At 34.8% G+C, this 22,655-nt stretch overlaps 1 protein-coding gene across 4 annotated transcripts in view; it reads right to left on the bottom strand.

The window, feature by feature from the left end:
- The window catches only part of NRIP1 (nuclear receptor interacting protein 1), a 301,546-nt gene that overhangs the window by 259,500 nt on the left and 19,391 nt on the right, over positions 1 to 22,655 (bottom strand). For all 4 annotated transcript variants that reach the window (XR_013335520.1, XR_013335521.1, XM_077765650.1 and 1 more), the window contains exon 2: positions 13,436 to 13,557. The gene's annotated coding sequence lies outside the window, so the exon portion shown is untranslated. The remainder of the gene's footprint in view (positions 1 to 13,435; positions 13,558 to 22,655) is intronic.

The raw sequence follows: 22,655 nt of genomic DNA, 5'->3' as shown, positions 1-22,655 counted from the left end.
ATATATAAATAAAATATAAATATATATATATAAAATATATATGCATACCATGCATTTTTGAAAAGGTGAATTCCAAAATTTTCAAAGTCTGAAAGCAATTACAAAACTAAAAACTAAAATTAAAAATAGAAAAAGTTTAAAACATGTTTTATTCTAGAAAGGAAAATATTCTGGTTCTTAGTTCTATAGTTTTTTTTTTCCTCTACATTATCTCGATTTACATTTTTCAATATGAAAACCTCCCACAAAACTAAGTGTTTAAGAATACAGTACTAATTTTGATAGTTTATATTCAAGTGAAAACCTATCTAATAGTCTTCATTTTGCCATCAAGTTTAAAAGTTCTTTGAAAACATCCCTTCCCTTTATAGATAATATAACCTTAAATTTTAATCATATCAGGATTGTATACATTTGCATTTGTTATTTAACAGATGCTTAAAATAAATGTTTCTCCATTCACTCATTTTCTATAAAAGTATCAGGGAGTAAGTCTAAACCAATGTCCATTACTTCTGATTACTCTGATCTCCTGTATCAGGATGTTTTTGTGATATAAAGTTTAGTATATACAGAACAATCACTCACACATTTAAATAGAAGTGAAATGTAATCTAAAACCCCTAAAGCTATATACTAATTTCATTGTTAAAGTAAACAATGGAAAACAACTTTAATTCCATCAGTGAGCTATTCTGCTTTCCTAAATCAAATGTTCTGATTATAATCAAAGGATCAGGATGAGGCCAGAGGAGGCAAAGGGTACTTGTAGTTTAGTGTGGCAAGGGGCTTGGAAAAGAGGAGTATCTCCTCTCCCTTTCACAGTACAGATTTATACGTAACCTCCAAAGTGCAGCTACAACATTTCAAGAATGCCTGAAAATGGAAAGGAATCAAATCCCAATCACAGATATTTCTATTAAATATGAACTATTAAATGTGAACTATTAAAACATCTATTTAATTCACTCCAAGGAATCCTGAATTTTACACTGTAAGTCTCTATCTGAAAAACATTTGCAGAATAAAAAAAAAACCAAGTAGATAAACCGTTTCAGTATCCCACAACAGAGTCAAACAGTACAATGTTTATACAAATGAATGAAACTAGTAAAAGAATAAAGTAAATAAAATAATTCTTAATTTCCTTAATATAGTTTAATGTGGTATAGTGGCTACCTCTTTTTCTTTTTCTTTTTAATTGAAAATCTCTTTTCTTATTCTCTGCACCACATTAGGTAGGACCTTTAACAATGTAATACACTGAAACATAATTAAAAATCATTTCCTAAACCAACTAGGTCCTCCATGACTTCTCCCACTCATTTTGTGGTTAAAATCTTTACAATATTAGCTTGAATTTCATCTCTGTCTGACACATTTCAAGCAGTGAAGCAGATTAGTGCCTCAGAACACTTTATAGGGTTTCGTTATCAATCAGGGTATGTTCCTGGTGACGCTTTCAGCAAAATTATCTTATTCGAATGAACTCTCATGGACTGAAGTAAACAAAGCTGTAGCCCACTGCTCGTGCATAGTTTCCATTCATTTATTTCCTTTTCCTTTACTTAGACTTAAAGCACATGCCATAGAAAGAGCGCATGTTAAATATTCCTGGAGTGTCACAATATGTAATACAATAAAACAGATTACAACCCTACCTTTCTTTCACAGCAGTGGTGCCAAGCACAGGTACACCGGAGCAATCAATTTGTTCTGCAGACAGTAAGGCTTTCATAGAATACTAATGTAAAATCTCTTTTCTTTCTCCTTTGCCTTGACTCCCCAATGCCCGGGTCCCGACCAATACTAGGAGGAGGGCGGTATGTCTTCTGCTGAGATAACCACAACTACTAATCAAGTCTACGTGTACAAGGGCACAGGATTAAACCTCCACCAAGCTTGAGTCAGGGTTTGAGAGCAGCTAACACATGCACAGCAGTCAAAATTAAACACACACACACACCCACACACACACACACATCATGCACATGCCATGAAAATACAGATGTGTCTACTTCGGTGAACTAATTCATCACACTTTACCACTAATAGTTTTTTGTTTTTTTTGTTGTTTTTTTTTTTAATTTCAGGAGCATAAAATTACCTCCTGTTGGACTGGGGGCTTAGACCCAACAGTACGCAACAATAATTATGTTTTTCCAGAAATGAGGATCATGATCAGTATTCTCTGCATGACACTGTTCAGTTTTTTACACATGGTATTTTTCTAAATTGGACTGTCCAATACAGTGTACATGGACTTGCACTTTCAGCTATTAACACAGGGTTAATAGACACATTAGATTTGTTAGATTTTAAACTTAAAAAGGTAATAAAATAGCTCAAGTCCACTTCTTCAAGAAAAGCATGTGCATCACCAATAATAAAAAGATGTCCAAAAGATTTTCATTTATATTAAAGTTTTTATACTAGGTATAATCCCAACCTATGTAAAAAATATTTTCAGGTCTTAAAATGTTACTTAACACATCGTAAACACTTAATAATTCTGGTAAGCACAGTGGTAATTTTCATCTCATAAATCCACAATGAGGTTCCTCTCTATGAAGGATTTTCACTTGGTTTCTTCTTCTTTTATCCAAAATATGAAAAGCTATGCCCATCATTGAGTAGGGTGATGACAGAAGTTGTTAAATATGTTTTAACAACACATATTACCTCATTTTAGTTTGCCTGCCTTAATTTTCAAATAACTCCTGAAAAGTACTGATAGTCAAGGGTCCACAGCAAACTAAGTCATAATTAAGAACCAAACACTCTAGATAATCAGAGAAACTTGAAAGGAAGCTTTCTAAACCAGCTCTATTTTCATGTACACAAATGCTTTAAAACTGCTAAAAAAAAAAAAAAAGGGTCTTATTCTGCACTCTTTCCTTTTCTTAAAAAAAATGCAGCAGGAACAATTAGGAAATACTAGGGCCTTCAATGAAGTATTGCAATAATGTTTAATCGATACTGATGCATTTGTCCTTGACACACTGACCATGTCATCAGGCTACTGTCATGTGATATCATGTCATTTCCCCACCTGGCTCATGACCTTGTCCTCTAAATGACCTAAAGCTTCCCTCAAGTAGCAGGAGGCCCCTCCCCGCTGTCTCAGCAAGGTCGAATGGGTCAGCGTGTCCTCATCTATAATCCACCACCATTTGTCAGCAGGGAGGCTGGAGGAGGCAGGCTTGCTACAAGGGGAGAATGCCCAATTAGGCAGCTGTCACACAAAGCATAGGCTGCAAAATTATCCCCTGTCAAAAGAAAGAGCAGCTGCGGGTGCCAATTACAGCAACCTTTCAACCCTTTAGGTACTGGAAACTACACAGAAGTAAATGAAGAACAATTAGTGATAACAAATTGATGAATTAGGACAGTGAATTAGGAATTACTAGCAGGTGAGCCTGGGTCATACATGACAGAAGGCCATACCAGACCCCAGGCAAGGGCAGGGATGCACTGAGACACACCAACCGTTTTCTCGCACATAGATCTTCCCTCTGGCGTTTTCTTTTTTACAAACTTCAAGTCCTTTAAAATGCTCATTACCTAATAGTATACATACCTTTTTACTTTTCATGGAAGACCCAAATAAACTGTTTCTTGACTAGAAGAAAATCCTTCAGAGCAGCAAGTCTAGTTAACTCTAAGTTTCTCTCCTTATACAATCTATCATGCTACCTCTCACTTATATTTAAGTGTGGCCCATGGAATCTAAAATATCAATTCAAACAATCACACCTTAAAGATTATCCATCTTCATAAAGTACTTGCCAGGACGCTGTTTTCATCACACTTACAGGGAAACATCTCTAAGAAAGCAACTGGGTCTGAATTCTGGGAAAACTATTAGGCTGATATCATTATGTTGATGTTAAATTTCTCTGTGCAGTGTGATTCTGTGTATAAAGGAATAACTACAATGTATGTTTCTCTATATGATATATATTTAAAAAAAAAACCCAACTACATTAAACTGCTCAGATTATTCTGCTCCTGCAGAGGTGACATGCATTGAGTCTCAGGCACAGAAAGCCAATCCACTTGGACTCTATCCAACGAGTGTCTTTCGTAGTTAGCACTGGGAGGCAAGAGAGAAGGAACAAAAATGGGCAAACATGCCCCACAAAGGAGAGGGAATCCACATGACTTAGTGTTTATGGACATGGCTTCCCCATGCCTTGAAGACGTTACACATGTTCAGAAACAACTTTCTTAAAGTGCATTTTAAACTAATGCTACTTTTTTTCCCTTGGAAAAAAAGCATGTATCTTCCTATGCTGATTCTTTGAAAGTTGAGAAAGCTGAATGATATGTGCTGTAATTTGTAAAGAAGCAGGGATAAATTCTTCAACTGGAATTCTAAATCACAAATTGGTAAAAGTGAGGGAGACAAGGCGAGGCAATAAAAAGCACTTCACTCATCCCCCTCCAACACATTATAAATAAATCACAGTTGCCAGAGGGAAAAAGTTCATAATTCCAAGCCCCTAAATCAAGTCATTTGATAAAGTTTCCAGGAGAGAATTGTCCTGGGAAGAAAACTTCTCCTTTAAAAGTTTATCCAAGAATTTGATTCATAAATCATGCTTCACTCTGTGAAAAAGTGGGCATTTACAAATTTCCTTTAGTTTAGAATGCAACTTTCTAAAGTCAGACATAGGAATTTAAAGAAAGAAATGGCAAGGAGACCGGAAAGAAGGAGTTAATGCCTTTAGAATTCAGCTTCCATCATACATGGGTGACTATCTCTTTAAATAATTTAAATCCTCTCCATCAACTACAAAGCTGTTTTGAAGCCATTTAGCTTTGTTCTTTACATGTGTTCTAATTAAGAAATGACCTTGTCATCACACACACCATAAATCCGGGATTATTTCCTACAGCAAAAAATTCACAGAGTCCCCCCAACCTCCCCCCCAAAAAAAAGCAAAAGAGGGAAAAAAAGACTTCTTCCTCAGTTCCTCACTAAAGGAAGTTGTTGGTTGGCTAAAGGCTGAAGCAGTTTCACCGCATAATTTTTCTGTTGTTGTTGAATGTCACAGGGCGGGTTAGTGTGACCTTGAGCTGCATCAGCAGCACAGCAAGGGTCGAGATGCCTGCAGGCGCCCTTGTACTGGATTTGCAAGACAAAAACCTTCAAACTAGCTGAAGGACATCTTAAATCTCTTCAAAGGTTTTCCGAACTAATCTGGGCTGCTCTTAGCAGGATCTGTGCCAGTGTGAGAGGCAAAATTAAAAACAAGGTCTTCGACAGGATGTTGTCTCCTCTTAACCCTTCCCGAGCAGAACAGAACAAATCACAAGCTTTCTGGTGAGAACAGTTTACCTAGCAGCATTCTTTCATAACAAATTACATAAGCAAGCAATCACAAAGGATGGGGCAGCTCTTCGTTCTCCAAACCAAACCTCCCATTGCACTTATTAAAGAATTTGGGTCAATTTTTTCCTTGACCATATTTTAATGTAGTGAATGTAAAACTTAAAGCTTGATTTGTTATCTTTTCAATTTGTAGCACAGTGAGAGGTTAAGAATAAGGAAACATTTCCATCCACATTAATTTCTAGAGTTCTTTTTTTTTTTTTAAGAAATAAGCCACAGCTGATTAAGTCACAAACTTCATGCATATTACAAAAAGCCTACTAAAATTACAACAGATAAATAACATGACATCATATGTTTATGAATTTCTTATATCTAACATGATAGATACACTGCTAATGGGGGAAAAAATCACAAGAGCAAAAATGAACATAAGTAAAACAAAGCAATGACAGTCTTGTTAGGGGAAAAAAAAATCAGGGTGACATATTGTTACTGTGCTATAGTATCTCCACTGCATGAACCAAGAGGACAGTGCCCGTGCCAGCAGAGGGTGGGAGTCTTCCCTGGCAATGCTCTCGAAGTTTATTGAGTAGCTATGCTCCCAAAAAGTAGTCTAAGGGAACAATGAACTACATCACCGAGTTTTGGATATTGCATTTTAAAGTATCTTTCCATCTATAACATGTTAGTTTGTCATCATCAGATAAAAGGTATGTCATAACTAGTTGGAAAGTATGTAGTAAAGGTTACAGAATATATTGAGGTTCGGTAGGTTGCAAGTTAATGCCCGTAAAAAAAATAGGCTAGTAAATTCAAGATTATGCTGAGTAACAACCACACTTTCATTTACTTGAATTCAGACACACTTTTCTGAATAGGACAGGAAAAGGCTAAAGTAACACCCAGTAAGTAGATAATATATGAAAGTGAACCATATATGTGAATTTCTTCTTTAGTCCCTGTGCAAAAGGAGACAAGAGCATACACTGTGCTGAATGCTATGGCTGAAGGCTGTGAAAACAAACAAAACAAACAAACAGAAAAAAAAAGCAAAAAAGGACTCTAGAGACACAGAGTGAGCAGTAACTAGGTTTTCAGTTCATAAGTACATGTGGCCTAGGTGGTGGTCAGTGAGATTAAAAAACAAGGAAGGGCTGGTCAGGGAGAAGAGAATGGTGCCACTCTAGGTTACAGAAATAGCACTCAAAGGCAGGGAGGAGCTGAGTGTGATACAGGAAGGGGGTGGTCCAACATGACCAGAGATTAGGATGAAAACGCAATTGGGACCAAGGACATTGAATCAAGGCCATGCCAAGGAGCTGGCCTTTATCTGGTGGGCAGTGGAAGGTTTACAGGCAACAGTATGATTAAATGCATGTCAAAAACAAAAACAGAAGTTGTAGAGTTGTTGATGGCTTGGAGGGGAGAAACTGAGATGAACTAGTGCAGAAAACATGGTCAAAATAAGGCAGGGGTAAGAGTGTTGAAAAGAAAAAAGATAATTCTGAAAAACAATAAAGGCTAGTCTGAATATTTAGAAAGCAACTGGTAGAACAAAAATAGTGCTATAAAATAGGATATTTTTAATAGCAAATTCTGTACATCAAAAATTATGAGAATAATTACTGTATCTCAAGCTCAGGTTTGTAAATCACCTTGCTGACATGATTTGTACAAAGTTTCAAGAAAACTAAGAAATCCTGTAGAGGTATTTAACAAAGAGTCAGAATCCGATTCCGCTGGAGATTTGAATTTTTTACATTTCAAATAACAATCTTCATTAAATATTAAGTAAGGATTTTTGCCTATTAAGGCAGTAACATGTAACTTTCCAGAAGAGCGTGAAGGTGTATTTCCCTCGGCCATAAGAGAGAGACGTCTGGCTTAAACCATAATTTGGTTGCTGGAGCTCCCACATTATGAAGAGTTTCATCAACACTAATGAGAATAAAATTAATTCAGCATTTATTCTATGTGTACTGTTTAGAACTTAGAATTAAAAAATAAAAAATCCCCAACATTCTATCAGCTTTGTACTTCCAGTGTATCACTTCTAATGTTAAGTCCCTAAATTACAGTTCACACCATGACACCATTACACAGTAAAAAGACTACGAGTAAAAAGAATATTAAGCTGTTAGTGAATTGAGTCCCAACTAGCAGCCATCTTGGTATCCCCACACAGCTGACAAGGTACACAATGAAATCCCAGAACTTTCTGGGAGACCCAGTACCCATGCAATTTGAAGAGCATCGTCAAATACTCCAGAGACTGACTGTCCTGCTAAGACCTCAGAAAGAATTTAACAGAGTATCAGCCAAGGTAAGAGGGTAGGGAGTGAAAAAGAACAGGAGTCACTAGAGCCAAGAAACTATCTGCCAGAGAGCAGACTGTACTCTCAGAAAAGGAGAGCCAGCATCAGGGATCAGGTTGAGGCAAGTAGAGGGGAAGGTCAAACAAAGGAGAGAAGAAGAAAGATTCTGAAGGAAGTATTTCTCACTTCACTGAAGAAGAAGTAAACTCTACTCTGTGGAATCATAAAAAAAAAAATGACCAAATCTCCAAACCCCCTAGAGTAAGAAGAATTGTCACAGAGGCATTTGGAAGTTCACAATTCATGTCTAGCACTTGAAAGCCAGGGTTCTGATAGGGCAATGACCTTCCCAAGTATCTACAAATGAAATGTCTTTTCCTTGAGTAAGCATCTCCATCCTACTGGTAATACCTTGCAGCACATCTTATGTCTAGACGTTAATATTAAAGATGGGTAATAAGAGTTGCAGATAAAAAAATTACTAACCTGCAAACACTAAAACTAGGACACAACACTATTCAAATAAAAATACAGAATACTCTGTTGGCAATTAGACAAGTTAATTCCTGTACAGGAAAAGCTCTAAAAGCATTGTCCGAGGACCTTAAGAGTCTCCATTATCCATTTAGGAGGTGCATGAAGTCAAGCCTATTTTCATAATACTAACCTGTTATCAGCTTTTCTCTCTCTCTCTCATGAATGTACAATGTAGTTTTTCAGAGGCTAAGTGATGTGTGTCATTACTAATGTGTTCATGACTAAATGAAGGTAGCCTTGTGTATTCTTGCATTTTAAAAATTTTGTTTTAATATCTTAAATTTTTTTTTTTTTTTAATTTTAGAGAGAGACAGCACATGAGCAGGGGAGAGGGGCAAAGACAGAGAGAATCTCAAGCAGGCCCCATGCTCAGCTTAGAACCCTACAGGACCCTGGGATCATGACCTGAGCTGAAATCAAGAGTTGGACATCCAACTGGATGAGTCACCCAGGTGCCCCTCTTGGTTTTAGTTTATAATATGGTAAAGATTGGTTGATATGGCCCTCATAAAGAAAAGCTCCTCTTGGGTCCTCAATAATTTAACAGGCTTAAAGGGCTCAAGAGACTGAAATGTTCAAGAACTGCTGCTAGTCTACTAAAATATAGTCAAGAACTTCAATTCTGGTTTCAATCTTCTAATAAAATCTCTACTTCCTAATTTTCTAGAATTTATACTATCACAATGCCAGATAAATACTGTTCTCCGTTCTGACATGTCTCAAAGGCCCAGGTAGGGAAAGGGAAAAAAACAACAAAAAACCCCCACAATGTTTTAAAAAAGAAAATTAGTAGACTAAAAAGGATAAGAAATCTCTACTATCTTTGTGCAGTCATTCCTCTTCTGAATTCACCATACAAGAAGTAACAAATCCACAAATATTTAGAAAGAGGATGCTATGTACTGAGAGCTAAAGATAGAAGGATAATCAAGTGATAAACTAGCTCTTCATCCTGTCAGAAAAAATATAATCTACAACATGGTGACATGATGAGATACTAGTAATCAGAAAAGGCATGAACAAAGTAAAAAAAAAAAAAAGCATGGAAGCACACATTTCTGGGAAGAAGACGGGCAGGGAACATGTTTGTTAGTGAAGGCGCACCACCGAGGTGGGAGGCGGTGTGTGAACTGACTGGCAATGATCAAGGCTTTGCCAAATGTAAAAGTTAAAAAGCTCTCTGTAAGGCAGTGGAGCAGTGGGAGGAGCGTCAGTCCCAGTAGGGAAGACCAACAGTGCACGGTATGTTCAGAAATGTTTAGAAATGTTAAGTAACCTACTCAAATGACAGAAATTGTGAGTAATTAGAAAGTTTTATAGAGTTTGCTTAAGTAATTTGAGGTAGTCAGTTGAATTCAATGATGAAAAATTTGGATTTATAATTTGTATATCTTTTTCTTAATTTCCAACCTGTCATAGAGAGAAACTTTCAAAAAATATAATAAAAGTAATTTGTTAAAAGAAAATAAAGTGGAAACAAAAACTGATCCTTCTCCACAGATATTTTGAGAACCTTGGAGAACAAACTGCAAGATGGGGGGAAGGAGGAGGGGCAGCAACTAGAGAGAAAAGCTTCAAGCTAGAGGTTGCATAGACAGGACTGTCAATAATCTTTCTAGAAGTAAATGCAGAAAAGAAAATAAATGGCGTTTGAATATTCATGGTATATCTCTAATCCAGAAAGGGGAAATTCTAGTTCTCTACGTGAAGTGCATAAATCCTACTGTTGGAATCACACTAATTTCAGATGTGCAAACTGCAGGCCATGTGGTTGAAAGGCAAATATAGCAGAGAATCAAGGAGAATATCAGGTTCACTACAGTTATTTTAAGTGAAAATGACCAGGGTCTGTGTAAGAAGAGAAAGTGAACTGAAACTCTGATCAACACATTTTAAAATTATTTTAATTATTTCATTTGACACCTTTCATGGGACAGAAAAAACTTGAGTTGACATGGAGGCTTGGTATAGTGGAGAATTTTCCTCTCAAAATGATGTTAGTTAATACCATTAACTTACTGAAGGTATTAAGTAAAGCTTACTAAAGGCATTAAGTAAAAGACTTAAAAAAGTCAATTCTTTAAAGATACCAAGTTCAGCAAAATGTTAATTTTACTAACGTTTCCCATTGTAACAGTGTATTAGAATGAAGGAAGGCCTGTTACTTTCTCATGCTGTCATTATGCTGTTGGGATTGCTGAATTACTTTATCAGATAAGTAACACAAGTGAATTGGAAATTTTAGGAAAATATAGTGGCTATGGAGGCAAAGGCATAAGTAAGGAGGCTTCTAGCACAAACACTCCAGATGAGAAATGCACTCTGAGACAAGACGCTGGCTGTGGGAAAGAGGGAGTGGACGCAATTTTGGTAATTAATGATTCATTTGAGTCCAGCATCCACATTTTCTTGCCCAGGTTGTCCACAGAACCAGGGAAACACCAGTTGAGAAAGCCAAGTTAATTTATGGGAATTAATTCCAACTGAAGTAACTCCCCTAGGTTCTGGATTGATCTTGGTTTCACCAGTACCATGTTCTCAACTGAAAACCTTGTGTAGGAGTTTAAACACTTTTTCCAAGTATTATTTCTTAAGTTAAAAACCTTACTATGAGGAATGTTTTATAAAGTTTGCAGAAGGCATTCCGTGTAGACAACTAGACATGCTTTGCCAACCCGGTAACCCAATCTGTTAGAACGAGCTGAATCACTGGACGTTTTTGTGTCTTCATACAGATATGTCTACATCTGACAGAAAGTTTTAGCACTTAAAACACCTACTGAAATAGTTACCAACAATTTAACTGAACTAGAAAAAACTATACCTTAAAGAACCCTTCCCAGTAAGAAATCATAAGATATAACAATAAAAACTCCACTTAGTGAGAAAATGAGTATATTCAAATGTTTAAGCTCAACTGATTTATGGTCAATTATCTAATTCTACCTGAGATAGTTTTTTGTATTACCAATATTTACTAAAATTAGCTAATAAATGTTGCACTCTGAAATAAACAGAGCACAGAAAGTATATGGAGTCCCATAAAACATTAAAAAGGGTGATTTTATTTTGTAAGTTATATGGGATGACTTTTTTTTCCCCCAAAAGGAGGAGCTGACAAGTGAACAAAGGAAACCTGGCCTAAGGCACTGAGAAGCTTTATAAACACTTCATACTTCATATGGTTTGCAATATTCATTTAATCAAATTTTTTCCTTTTTCCTAATCACCGTCTTTGGCCTCTCATTCAAAAGAACTCTACTTAAAAATATGACGTATATGCTTCTGGAGGGTAGCTGTATGATGAACAAATTATTGTAAAACCTCATGGAATATACTAATTCACATTCTTCAACTATATTCTATTGAATCTAGTCTTCTGAGATATATAAAAGATCCTCCTTTTGGAAACTAAGAATCCAATGGCTAACTAATGGAATGCCTACTGAAAAGATATATTATGACAACTTCTCCAAAATTATTTGACCACAGATCTCTCGTTCAAAATGAATTGTTTAACAAAACATATTTTAGAAAACACACATTTAACATATATTCATTTTTAAATCTCGAAAAAACTTAAATATACACAAATGACAATCACGAATAGCTCATTTTTATATGCTTTCCAACTATTCATTGTACATTTTAAATAATCTGTCTTTTCTACCAGGGAGAAAGATCTAAATTTGATCATTTTTCAAGGACAACTTTTTGGCTATGTAAATTTGCCAGCTGGCTATCTATGATTTATTTATCCAACTGTCATAAGTGGTTGTTGGTTACTTGGTAAAACAAGGGCGTTGACAAATTAAGAACAACAAGAAACTAATTATATCTTGTGGGTCACAAGAAAATGCATGATTATAATTTTCATTTTAACAAAATTAAAAGTTGAGAATTAAGGTGCAGTAAAAACTATGCTCATCATATAATAAAAGATTTCGGACTATCAGTCATGAATACATAATTATACTTGAATGAAAGAACTCTTAGCATTTAACAAATAAAAGTCTGGTTGATTTAAAAATCTCAATTTAGAGGAAAAAATAATATAAGAATATGTGAAGAATGACTAGCAACCAAATAATTATTAGTAACTATATAATCTTTTTATTTGATAAATACAATGTTTTAAAGATTTTGTTGCTTAAATTACTAGAAAGAATAAAGAGAATGATTAAAACAAAGAATAAGTAGAATAATTAAATAACTTATTAATCACTAGGTTTTCTAAATATAATCAGAATAGTCAAGAAAGAGGAATTTGTATTAGCCCTGTGCCCACCATCTTACGCCTAAAATACAGAAAAAATCTGGCTCAAAGTTGCCATCCTCCTTTAGGAACATCAAGGTCCATTAAAATACCATGAATTTTAGGACTTCCTATCTGCTTTCTTCTAACAAGAATTTTCAGCTGGCTAATTGAAAGTGAACTCTTCACAAGTAATTATGAGCACAATAATTCATCACTGTGTCCTTTCCCAGTTTACTTGGAGTGCTTCTGCCCAGGCGTAAGCAGCGCAAAGTGCAAGAGCTTAAGACATGACAAATTCATTTAGGCTGTAGCTATACTACATAACAGGAGTGCTAATCCAAGTAGAATTAACCACTTGCCCATCTCTTTCGGTGGTACTGCCCACCTATTTGTGGTAACTTAAACAGATTATTTCACTACATCTCAGAAATCCTAATATACTACTTGCCTTGTAAGAGGTAACCATTTTATATAATCAAAAAGTAATCACTGACTTAGACTATAATAAAACCACAATAACCAAACATGTTTCTATTTTTCTTCAAAACAATAATTAACTTTTTATCTGAAATCAGATTGCTATTTCAGGTTTTATATTAACTGTCCATTTTCTCTAGTTTTTGGTAAAAACAAATTAAGTATCATCAGCACAACTACTATTTCTGATTTCAAGCATCTCAATCCCCCTCTCCAGAAGTAATCTACACCTCTGAATTCTGAAGAACATCTTTTGTGTCATACTTATGGCATTTAACCTCTTTCTACTACTTGACAAAACTTATCTCCTCTCCTATAAGCTCAAGATTGTATCTTATTCACTGTTTTGTTTTAAACCACACTGTGCCTAATGAAATAATCTGCACAGATACAGCACAAAATATAAATCTGGTGATTACAAGCTAATTTATAACTAAGAAAGTATTATCCAAAATATATTAAAATTACAACCATTAAGTCTTAAGAACACAGGAAAAATATTCTCACCATCTGTCTCCAAGGTTTGTATCTACTTTCTGAGGAAGGAAATCGAGAAGGCTGTTGAAAAGCAGCTCTCATGTCATCTGGAGTCTTCAGATTCCCTGTTCCTCCTTCAGTCTCATGTGCATCTGAGGAAAAGGAAAAAGATAGTTTTGTACCTATTCCAAACCAGATTCTGGAATATCTTGTGTGAAGTTCTGTAAACTCTTCCCAGTGTCTTTTCTTGTTCAAGTTCCATGTAGAGGTAGGCATTTAACAGAGAAATAGGGTTTTGTGAAATATGAATCATTCATTAAAGGAGAGCAAAAGATCTTTGCTTTCTAGACAATACATTTGATAAAAGTAGATGCTTCAAGAAAGCAAACTATGAAAAAGGTTTACAATTGCTTAGGATACACTTATAACCTCTGTTAATTTTAAATTTCAGTTGAATCAACTCAATTAAGTTACAGTTCAAAATTCGAAATCCTTCCAAAGGTGTATTTTCAAAAAATAAAAAGAAATCTATCTATATATACATATATATAGTTTCTTCATATTAAGCTTTTTGTTATAAAATACTGTTTATGTAACCTTCCTAGCACAAAGTTTGTAATAAATATCAAATGACTTATGTTCATAGACAGACTTGTGCACCAATCTTCAAAGCAGCTTTATTTTAACTAGTCAAATACTGGAAACAACTCAAATGCCTATCAGTAGGTAAATGAATTGCGGTATGCCTATACAATGAAATATTTACTACTCAGCAACAAAAAAGGATGCACTATTGATATAAGCAACAATATGGATGAGTTTCAAAATAATTATGCTGAGTGCAAGAAGCCAGACAAAAAGGAATACACAGGGTGTAATTGCATTTGCACAGAACTGTAGAAAAATGCAAAGTAATCTAGAGGGTGAGAAAACATTTCAGTGGGTGCCTGGGGATATAGGGATGGGCAGGTACAGGAAGGGGGATTACAGAAGGGACATTACCTTAATTGTGGAGATGGTGTCATGGGTACATACATATGTCAAAATTGATCAAACCGTAAACCTTAAATATGTACAGTTTATTAGATGTCAATTATAACTCAATAAAGCTATAAAAAATTAAATTTCTTAAAATGTTTTATGCCCCTTGATGTAGCAATTCCAAGTCAAGGATTTATCCTAATAAGGATACATACAAGTATTCAGCCATAAGCATGTCATAATATACATTATTTATAATAGTAGAAACAATTGGAAACAGCCATTAAATCTCAAAATAAAAAGTTTGGGGCTAGGTTAATAAATTCTGATATATTATGTAGTGGGATACTATGTATACACTAAAATATTATATTAAAATTATAGTATATCATCCTATATAACTTATTATATATTAAGTGATAAAAATAGGAAACACAGCATTGTGTTCAGTATAACTGAATTTGTTTCAAAAGTATATGAAAATAAACGCAGTAATTATTTCTTCATTTAGAGATCATTTCTATTTTCCTTTTTTGCTGATTTGTATTTCCTAGTTTCTTTATAATACGCATATATTACTTTGGTAATCAATAAAACAAATTAAAGGATGAAAATAGCAACAGGCTACAAGTATCCACTTCCCAGTACACATAAAACTTGTCCAAGTAAAATACTTCTCAGAGAGGGTGTACCTGACAGAATTCTGAGCCATCACATCACCTCCACCAGTGACCTAGCCAACAGTAGTGAGAAACGGGCAGGTATGACAGGATGAACTGCAGTCATAATCAGTAAGCCACATGTTTCCCAGTAACAAAGCACTTTTATGGGCACGACCTCATTCGATCTTCATAACTCAGTGAAATGAGCAGAGAAGGAATCATCCCATTTTATAGAAGGGGAAACACACAATGAGCAAGACTAGTTAAAGGTCATGTCCCAATATCACAGATCTTGGATTTACGTGGAGTCTTAACTATCAATTCTGATCAGAATTCTAAGAGGAATAGTGGATAATCACTTCAGATTATGTAGAACTCGAAGGCAGTAATTTACACATGAATTTATATATACCCATATTTGCTGCTATATTAGTATTCCCATTTGAATATGCCTGGGGCCTTAGGGACTTCCTAAATTCCCACCCTCAGAAGCTATATCCAGGCAACCCCATCTTGCCCCTGGTCAACATTCACGAAGAATTTGATTGTTCAGTTTTCAATTGTATTTCTTTCCTTCTTGGGGGGGAAAAAAAAAACAAAAAACCACACAGGAGAACCCATAACTACGCTTATGAATGCGCAAATAGTGACTTACAAGTTTGATGTCAAAAGATCTAACTTAATGGAACTTTAAAATACCACCTTTTGGGCCAAATCTCTTTTGGTACATGTGCAGACCAGAAAAGTCTCCAAACAACTCCAAGAATATTCAGTGCAGAAAATGACCAACTCCTCATACAAGCATCAGTAAACATCTGCAGAGGCACATTATGAACAAGCTGGTCAGCATCTGCTGCTGAGGCCTTGAAGCATAAGAAACCCTTACAGTTAATACTCCACCCATCACCCCCATGATTACGGGAGACTAAAAACGTCTTGTTTTCTGGACACTTACTATGTATCAAACACTACACCATCCTCTGTATATACACCATCTTTAAAACAACCTTATGAAAGAACTACTATCAACCCCACTTTACAGACGAGGAAACTAAGTTTAAGTTACCCCAAATTATAAAACCAGTAAAAGCTTAAAATGGAAATAACATGGGGCCTTGGCAGTTGTCTGGAACATAAATCTGACTCTTCTCTAGCATAACCCACCTACAATGGTTTCTATTCAAGTAGTGCAAAAACACTGGAGAATGGTATATGAAGTTCATGAGTTTACATTTTCCAGGTAAAGAGTAAAAAACATCCAGAGCTTGCAATCTGTGTCTGATAATTTGCCACATTCTAGAATAGTATGTTTTAATGTTTAATTGCTGATTTCTACTAAAGGATTATTTTAACCCCTTTGAACTGACATGATCATGTAAAAGATGAATCAAAAAAATATTTAAATAAAAATTTGCAGAAGATAATATAAAAGAAACTACTCTTACAGATTAGTATTTTAAAACTTATATTAATAAATGAGTAATTCGGTCTTAAATCCAAGTCAGTGAAACTGAATGTGCCACATGTTTTGAATTATGAAGATAGGAAGTATTTCCATGAGTAAGAAAACATTTAGTGATTAATGTTATAATTATAGAAAAGAAATACTTCTGTAGAATATTATGCAATCATCAGAGTGATATATTTCAAATAATATTTAATGATATAGTAAAAGGAATGCGATTCTAAGAAAGCAAGATTCTAAACTATTTGTTAACTTGAACAAATTTTAGGGGCTAGGCACTGTGCTAGGTATTGGAATTACAAAGTCAACAATACGAGTAAGATCCCAAGTGCTAAACTACTCTTCACTATATTATTTGCATGATTAGGACCTTCACGTTGTCTAGATATCAGTTTAAATGTAATTTCCTCAGAGAAGCTTCTCCTTATCACTTTATAGAAAGTAGCTTCCTCTCTACCTCTTACTCTATTTCAACTCTTTATTTTGTTTTCTGTTTCCTTGTTTTCTTTTATCTGCATCTATTGAGATACTTAATGAGCTTCTTTATTCTATCATTAATTGATTGTTACATTACATTAAGCTATATTACATTAATTGATTGTTTTAGTGTGAAAACAACCCTTTCTTTTTGAGACAAACATCTACAACTAACATCGTAATTAATGGTGAAAGACTGAATGCTTTGTCCTGTAACGCTGGTAAAGAGGCAAGACATTTGCTCTAGATGCCACTATTCAACACTGTACCAGAGACTTTACTCACTGCAATCAGGCTGGAAATTTAAAGACACATAGATAGGAAAAGAAAAAGTTAAAACTCTCTATTTGCAGGCAACAGTATCTTGTATGTAGATAATTCTAAGAAATCAACAAAAGAAACTACTAGGAAAATATAGAAAGGTTGTAGGGTACAAGATCCAAATGTAGAAATTAACTGCATTTCTATATACTAGAAATCAATAATCCAAAAATGAAATTTTTAAAGTTCCACTCACAATAGCAGCAAAACGACCAAAAAGAGACGTAAGAGCAAACGTGACAAAAGGAGTGCCAAACCTGTGCACTGAAAAACTACGAAACATTGTTAAAATAAATTAAAGATCTAAATAGACAAGGACACATTCTATGTTCATGGATTTGAAGACTCAATGTTAAGATGGCAATTCTACAAATCAACACCAACCCCCCCCAAATAATCCAATTAATAAATGGGCAGATGAAATGAACAGTCATGTCCCAAAATAAGACATGCAGCTGGCCAACAGACACATGAAAAGGTGCTCAACATCACTCATCATCAGGGAGATGCGAATCAAAACTGCAATAAGATATCCCCTCACACCTATCAGAATGGCTAAAATCAAAAACACAAGAGGGGCGCTTGGGTGGCTGAGTTGGTTAAGCAGCCGACTTTGGCTCAGGTCATAATCTCGCAGTTGTGGGTTTGAGCCCCATATCAGGCTTGCTACAGCTCGGGAGCCCACTTTATATCATCTGTCCCCCTTTCTCTCTGACGTCGCTCTGCTCATGTTCTCTCTCCCTCCCTCTCTCTCTCTCTTTCGATAAATAAGAAACACTAAAACACACACACACACACACACACACGAAACAAGTGTTGGGGAGGCTGTTCATGGGAATCAAACTGGTGCAGCCACTCTGGAACACAGTATGGAAGTTCCTCAAAAATCTAAAATTAGAACTTACCTTACAATCAAGTAATCATGCTACTAGATTTTACCCCCAAAATACAAAAGTACTAATTCAAAGGGATACATGCATACCTGTGTTTACAGCAGCATTATTTACTATAGCCAAATTACAGAAGCAGCCCAAGTGTCCATCAATATATCAACAGATAAAAAAAAGATGTGCTGTATATGTACAATGGAATATTATTCAGCTATAAAAAAGAATGAAATCTTGCCATTTCCAACGATATGGATAAAGCCAGAGAGTATAATGCTAAGTGAAATAAGTCAGTCAGAGAAAGACAAAAGCCATATTATTTTACTTATATGTGGAATTTAAGAAACAAAACAAATGAACAAGAGGATAAAATAGAGAGGGGGGCGCAAAGCTAGAAACAAACTCTTAACTATTGAAAACAAATTGATGATTATCAGAATGGAGGTCAGTCAAGGGTGTGTGTGTGTGTGTGTGTGTGTGTGTGTGTTTGTGTATGAAATAGGTGATGGGGATTAAGGAGCACACTTGTGATAAACATGGGGTTATGTACAGTTGTTGAATCACTACATTTACACTTTAATATAACACTGTATGTTAACTATACTGGAATTAAAATGAATACATTCTTAGGAAAAAAAAAAGATGGCAAGTTCCCCAAATATCTATCAAAACTCTACCATGCTTTCATTTTTGTAGAAATTGATTCTAAGATACACATATGAAAGTATAAAGGATTGAGAATATCCAAAGCAATTTTGAAAAAGAAGACTAAAGTTTTGGGACTTGTACTACTAATTTCAAAATTTACTATAAAGCTGTAATAACCGATACAGTGTGATACTGGCAAAAAGACAGACATATAGATAATGAAATATGCTAGGGTCCAGAATAAACTCTCACATTCATGGTCATTTGAGTTTCAACAAATGTGCCATAGTATTTCAATGAAGAAAGAATAGTCTTTTTAACATATGATACTGGAACAGGTGAAAAATCACACAGAACAATAAAAAGACAAATAAGTGTTAATCTTTCACAGCATACAAAAATAATAACTTGAAATGGATAAGTCAAATTATAAGAACTAGAACTACAAAACTTCTAGGAAGCATAGAAAAAATCTTGTGACTTTAGGTTAGGGAAACAATCCTTTAACATGACAACAAAGGCACAATCTATTAAAAAACAAACAAAAAATGGACAATTGGGACTTGATCAAATTTTTCAAAAGATGTAATTTAGATAAAAGACAAACCACATAGTAAGAGAAAGTATTTGCAAATCATATGCATGGATAAAGAAATGGTATCTAACATATCAAAACCCTCAGACCTAAGAATAAGAAGATAAAACAATTGTTTTAAATGGGCTAAATATTTGAAGACATCTCACCAAAGATATATAAGTGTGTAGTAAACATACAAAAAGATGTTCAACATCATTACCTAATAGAGAAATGCAAACAAAACCACAATGAGATTCCACTACACAACTCATTAAAATAGCTGTAATTTTTTTAAATTGAAAAATCTAAAGATTGGGAGGACAGGGAGAAAGTGAAACCTGCATACATTGCTGATGAGAATGTAAAATGGCATAGCCACTTTGGAAAACAGCTTGGCAATGTCTTAAAAAGTGAAACATACTCATATACGTAAACATATGACCCAGCAATTTCACTCCAGGATATCTAACAAAGAGTAATGAAAAGATATGTCATTTGTATGCAAATGATCAATAGTTGCATCAATCATAATAGCCAAAATCTGTAAGCAACCCAAATATCCATCAACTGGTGAAGGGATAAGCATAAAGTAGTAACCAAAAAAATAAATAAATAATTCATGCAGTGAGGATAAACCTAAGAAACACAATGCTTAGTGATGGAAGCCTGATGTAAAAGTTGTTTTCTGTATGAGTCCATGTATATGTAAAATGTCTAGAAAAGCCAAAATTACAGAGAAAGGAAGCAGATCATCTCCTGGGACAGGAGAACACAACAGAAATTGACTGCAACAAGGATGAAGGAACCCTTTGGAATGATGCATCTGTTCTAATACTAGACTGTGATGACAGTTGCACATCTAAATAAATTGACTCAAAATCATCAAACTGAACAATTAGAATGGGTGAACTATATGGTATGTAAACTATACTTCAATAGGGCTGTAAAAAATAAAAAGGATATATTCCACACAGAATCATATATTGCTTTAAAATGAATCTTATATTAAAATAAATTGTCATTTCTCTAATTTATTTAAAATAATAATCATAAAAAACCTAATACAACAAATATTCTGGAGAATGAAAATGCAGTTTTAAGAGGACTATTCACCTCTCTCATACTGCTGGTGTAAGTATAAAATGGTACAACTGTTAAGGAGAACAGTTTGGCAGTTCCTTAAAAGTTAAACATAGAATTACCATATAACCCAGAAATTCTAACCCCTAGGTATAAATAGAAGAGAAATGAAAACTTATGTCCATATAAATATCTGTATCTGCATGTTCATAACAACATTATTCATAATAGCCCCAAACTGGAAACAATCTAAGTGTCTACCAACTAATGAATGGGTAAATAAAAATGTGATATATCCAATACAATAGAATATTATTCAGCCCCCCCCAAAAGATGAAGTATTGATACATGCTACAACACAGATAAATCTTGAAAATTCTTATACTGAATGAAAAAAGCGAGTCACAAAAAAGAACATGTATGATTCCATTCATGTGAAATATCCAGAGCAGTCAAATTCAAAAACAGGAAAGCAGATTCATACTAGTTGCCTAAGGGCTTGGAGTGAGGAAGAACAGGAATGGGGAGTGACTGCCAGCAGGTATGGAGTTTCTTGTTAGGGTCATGGAAATGTTCACAAATTAGATGGGTGATGGTGTTGGTTGCAAATACCTGCGTGACTAGAAAGAACACTGAAATGGGTATGCAAACTGTATCTCAATAAATCTATTTAAAAGATTACTATTAACCTAGGATTTATTAAAACATTAAAAGTAATTTCAGAGTAAAAAATCTAGACTTCTAATCTTATTTGCTTTTGACCACATCTATCTAACATTGATTTAAACAGGTACATTAGTGTTCAATTCATTGTGGCTAAATACAAATCATTTTCTAAAAATCAACTATATTTTTACAAACCAGTAACAAACAGAAAATAACATTTTCAAAACACCCAACAACAACAAAATGTATCTAAGAATAAAAGTAACTTGAAAATACACTGGGAGGCATTAAATATAAGGTAAATAAATAGGAGAACATACCATGTTCATGACAGAAAGAGTCTATCATAAAATGACGATTTTTCCCCAAATTGAACCCATATATTTAATGCAATGCCAACTGAAATCCAAAAGGTTTCTATAAATTGATTCTAAAATTTACAGTGGAGCAGCCAAAGATCAAATGGACAAGCCATCCAACCAGAAACAGAATGCAGTAGGGAGCTGCCCTGCCTATACTGAGGTCTATTACAAAGCTGTTGAAGTTTGTGTGTTTCTGGAAAAGAGACAAACTGACTGCTGGAAAAGAAAGAGACCTTCACACATAAGAAAAACAATGTTTGACAAAAGTCACATTGCAAATCATTGAAGAAGGGAGGAATCATTCAACAGTGCTGACAGAACTGGTTATTCATTTGGGGTAAAAAGAAATTAGACCATGCTTGTATAATATATACAAAATAAATTCCAGAGATTAAAATTTTTGGTAGAGAAGACAAGGCTTTAATATTTTTAAATACTATATAAGCAACTATCACTATGAACTCCGAGTATGAAAAAAGTTGAAAACTTAAGACACAGAAAGAGCTAACCATAAAGCATATGATTAATAAGTTCGACTATAATTAAAAACTCCCTTACATCTACAAGTACAATAAGGAAAAATTACAATATTACAATACCACAAAGCACACTGACAAAGAAAATTTTGGTACTCAGAATGTGTGTGTGTGTGTGTGCGCGCGCCTGTGTGTTTGCTATGTGTATCCTACAGCATTTTAATTAAAAAAAATAGGCAAGATGTAAAAAAGTACCCCTAATTAAGGGTGTGAGGCCCTGAACAGGACGAAGCAGGGGCTTGTCAGGGAGTGGAGAGAACCATGTGGCATGAGAGTCGGAGTCCAAGCTCTGGCAGAGTGGTGTGGTTTGAGCAGGACCCTGCACAGCTGTGCTTTAACAGCAGATGTCAATGCCTGATCAGGGGGAGGAGGACACCCATAAAAAGATGCACTGTGCTGTATACCATAGGAATCCAAACTTGGTGAGGAAGGCTCCCACATGAAGGGTCTTCAAAGCTCAAACAGAATTTGAGGAGAAGGGTACAAGGAATATGGCAGGTTGATTACCTACAGTAGGACTGATCTAGTAAGTAAATAAAGCTTAATTTAGGTTAATCTCACTGCTACAGAAAGAGATACCAAAAAGGA

The sequence above is a fragment of the Crocuta crocuta genome, unplaced genomic scaffold (assembly GCF_008692635.1).
Source record: "Crocuta crocuta isolate KB4526 unplaced genomic scaffold, BGI_CrCroc_1.0 scaffold174, whole genome shotgun sequence".
In the NCBI taxonomy this organism is placed as follows: domain Eukaryota; kingdom Metazoa; phylum Chordata; class Mammalia; order Carnivora; family Hyaenidae; genus Crocuta; species Crocuta crocuta.
This window is presented reverse-complemented; position numbering and strand designations above follow the sequence as displayed.